The following is a 4088-nucleotide window of genomic DNA, read 5'->3' on the forward strand; positions in this document are numbered from 1 at the left end:
AAGCAAGATCTTTACATCAAAGATCTCTGCATCATGGTCCCCCGTAATGATCAAGTCATCTACATAGATGACAAGCACAATCCCTCTATCACCATGTCTCACATACAATGAGAAATCTGCATTGGCTACATGAAAGCCAATAGTGACAAGATATTCAGAAATCTTGTCAGACCATGCTCTTGGTGCTTGCTTTAAGCCATACAAGGCTTTCTTCAACCTGCAAACATGCTCGGGGTGACCCACATCCTCATAACCAGGTGGCTGCAACATATACACCTCTTCTTGCAAATCCCCATGCAAGAATGCATTCTTTACATCCATCTGATGTAAAGACCATTTCTTTGACGCAGCCACTGCTATCACAACTCTCACCGTTGCCATCTTGGCAACTGGGCTGAAAGTTTCCTCATAATCAATCCCATATGTCTGCGCATATCCTTTGGCTACCAATCTAGCCTTGTACCTGTTTATGCTTCCATCACTGTTATGTTTAACTTTGTATACCCACTTGCATCCAATGGCTTTCTTGCCTTCAGGCAATTGCACTAAGTCCCAAGTTTCATTTCCATATAGTGCATCCATCTCCTCATCCACCATAGCTTTCTCCCAATGCACATTTCCAACAGCCTCATCAATGCATGTGGGCTCAACAACCTGCACAACCTTTGCCATATATGCATAGTGATGTGCCATATAACCATCATATGTAAATCTTTGCACAGGGTTCTTCACTCTCCCTAATCTTCGTAACTTTTCATTCATGGCTTCCATAGCCTTCTTTACACCAGGTGTTCTCATAGCTGGGATGCCAAGCTCCTCATCAAGGCTCATATCTGAGCCACTAGACTCTCGATCAACATGAGAATGCCCTGCAGAAATGTCAGGCATACCAAGGGGCTCAACCACTTTCTCTTTTCCTTTACGTGATGTACTAATCACATTTGCAGGACTGGTATTATGACGCAGCCTGCCACTCCATGGTCTATCAATAGACCCACTAGATGAGGACTCTCCTGGTCCACTCAAAGACTGTGATTGCTGACCTGCATTCTGTGCAACCACACTTCCACTCACATCAGCCCCAACAGCTTCTTTTTCAGCAGCATACCAGCTGCTCATCTCATCAAAAACAACATCCCTGCTTACCCTCAGCTCACGTGTAGCAGGGTTATAACACCTGTATCCCTTTTGCTCAAGGGAATATCCAATAAACACACATTTTTCAGCTTTTGGATCCAGCTTAGTTCTCAGCTCATCTGGCACATGCACATATGCAATGCATCCAAAAACTTTCAGATGAGACAAATCTGGTTTTCGGCCAGTAAACCTCTCCTTTGGAGTTACATCATGTATGGCTGCAGTTGTTCATGATGTATACTGCTGTAGAAACAGCCTCAGCCCAATAGCAATGCGGCATATTCTTCTCTTCCATCAATGCTCGCGCAATCTCAGCAATGTGCCTGTTTTTTCGCTCAGCAACTCCATTTTGCTGCGGAGTGTATCTGCATGTAAACTGTCTCCGAATACCATTCTTCTTCAAGAATTCGGAGAACTCATTGGAGAAGTACTCTCCCCCTCCATCTGACCTTAGGCACTTTACATATTTTCCTGATTGCTTTTCAACCAAAACTCTGAAATTCTGAAAGTGAGTGAACACCTCACTCTTCTCTTTCATGAAATATACCCACACTTTCCTCGTGTGGTCATCAATGAAAGTCACATAATACCTGCAGCCTCCCATAGATATGGTCTTCGTAGGACCCCATACATCTGAATGCACAACATCTAGTGCATTTCTGCTCACATATCTGTTACGTGGAAACACATGCTTTGTTTGCTTCCCAAATTGGCATGCTTCACATATTTTCTGCATACCTTCCACTTTAAATTTTGGCAGCCCTGTCACAATTCCTTTTGTCTGCATAGACTTCAATCTCTGCACATTTACATGTCCAATCCTTTTATGCCATATGTGTGTGTCTGCAACAACTCCTGAACCATTTGCAAACATCGCAGCACTCATTTCAGGCATGTCTACATTTAATGTAAACATTCTTCCCACTCTGTTGCCTTTTGCAACCAACCTGCACTTGTCTTTGAAATCTTCAACATAACATCCATCAGGGTTAAACCGAACCTGCAAACCCTGCTCAATCATCTGGCCAACTAAAACCAGATTCTTTGTTATATTCGGTACATGAAGTACATTTGCAAGGTACTTCACTTTGCCATCGTGCATAGACAATGGCACATCTCCAACGTGGGCAATTGGATGAGCAGTGTCATCCCCTGTTTCCACAAAACCTGGTCTTTCCGGGTTTTTCATCTCCTTGAACCACTCCCCATGACTCATCATGTGGTTCGAAGCGCCTGAATCCATATACCATACATTATCTTTTTGTGCTGCATCAACATTTTCAGACATGGCATTCACGACATGCTGCATAACAAACAACCTTTCATTATCCTCATTATTGCTGCTTGAGGATGCATAGTTATTTTGCTGCACTTTCCCATTTTGCATGTTAGCCTGCTTCTTATAACATTCTGACTGCACATGTCCAGGCTTACCACAATAATAGCATTCACGTGCATCATTATATTACCTTTGCCAATTTCCATGGCCTCTTTGACCCCCCCTGCCTCTGAATTTGCCTCTTCCACCTGCGTGTTGTTGTTGTTGTTGATTCTGGGACTGTTGTTGCTCCTGCTGGCCATAATTCTGATTACCTGTTCGGCCACCTCCTTGACCACGTCCACGGCCTCCTCTACCTCGTCCTCTTCCTAAACTCGTGTAGAAGGCCTGTTGCTCTGAACTGTTTTTGCTTTGTGAAGACTGTTGGTCTTCACCCAAGTTCTTCTCTTCGATAATCAGCATAGACACCAAATCTGTAAAGTTGGGAATGTTTTCCCGAGTCTGAATAGACGTCTTAAACGCCTTGTATTGTGGCCTGAGACCACGTAGACAGACTTCCACCTTGTCATCATCATCTACTGACACACCAATAGATGCAAGGGATTCCACAATACCCTTTATCTTCAACGCATAGTCATTCACAAACATGCTCTTTTTCTCCACAGTATGAAGTTCATTCTTCAACTGTATCTTACGTGCCTTGGTATTTGTTTCATAAAGCTTTACCAAGGTGTCCCACGCCTCCTTGGGGGACTTGGCATCCTGAATGTTCCCAATCATGGTGTCCTGTATACTAATGGAAAGCCAATACATTACTTTCCTGGCTCCTTGGTTCCAGTCTTTAAACTCTTTCACATCTGCACAGCAGTCGGGTATCTCCGGTGCCTCTTCATGCTCACCTTCTATGTAGTCCCAATAGCCTTTTCCCATAAGGAAATTCGTCAACCTGAACCTCCAAGCATGGAAGTTATTCTTATCAAGCTTCTCAGCCACAATCTGAGTTATCCCATCATTTGACATCTTGCCAAACACACAATTTTACCAGAAACTGCACTCTGGTTTTTCTGCACAAACTGCTATATTTTCTGTACAGCGATACAGTAGTACTCTCAAATGTCACAATCAGTGACTTCAATGTGCATGCATACACCCAATGGCAACTGTAGACCTCTTTGCAGCACCCACAGTGTCTGCACAGTCAATCAGTCTTCCTGCAGTTCGTAAAACAGAGTTCTTCAGAGAATTAATGACTTACCCGTAGTGCTCGAAATCGCCTGCTTTCAGAAAAACGGAGGTCCAGACGCGCCCGAAACGCGTTTTCGGCCCGAAAATTTCAGTCCGTAGGACTCTATATAGTTGCCCTATAGCTTTACTCCCGCGAAGAAAGCTCCTCAATCAGAGACCGTTTGTCGGTGCCTCCCGTAGAGCTCCCGACAAGGGTGTAGTCACCAACACAATAGGGAAGAGTAGTTGAAGCTCTTACCCTCGTACCGCTTCCTGTGGTTCTCTTGCTTGCAGCTCAGCCCTTAGCACGAACCAGGCTCTGATACCATGAAAAGATGCAGGGGGAAGAGAGCTTGAGCTCTTGCAAGCACACACACACACTCACAAAACCCTAATAGAGAACACACAAGGTGAGAGGCTGAAAATCTTCTTCTTGTCTACACAACAC

The sequence above is a fragment of the Cibotium barometz genome, chromosome 10, assembly GCF_041138505.1.
Source record: "Cibotium barometz isolate CiBa-2024 chromosome 10, ASM4113850v1, whole genome shotgun sequence".
Lineage (NCBI taxonomy): Eukaryota > Viridiplantae > Streptophyta > Polypodiopsida > Cyatheales > Cibotiaceae > Cibotium > Cibotium barometz.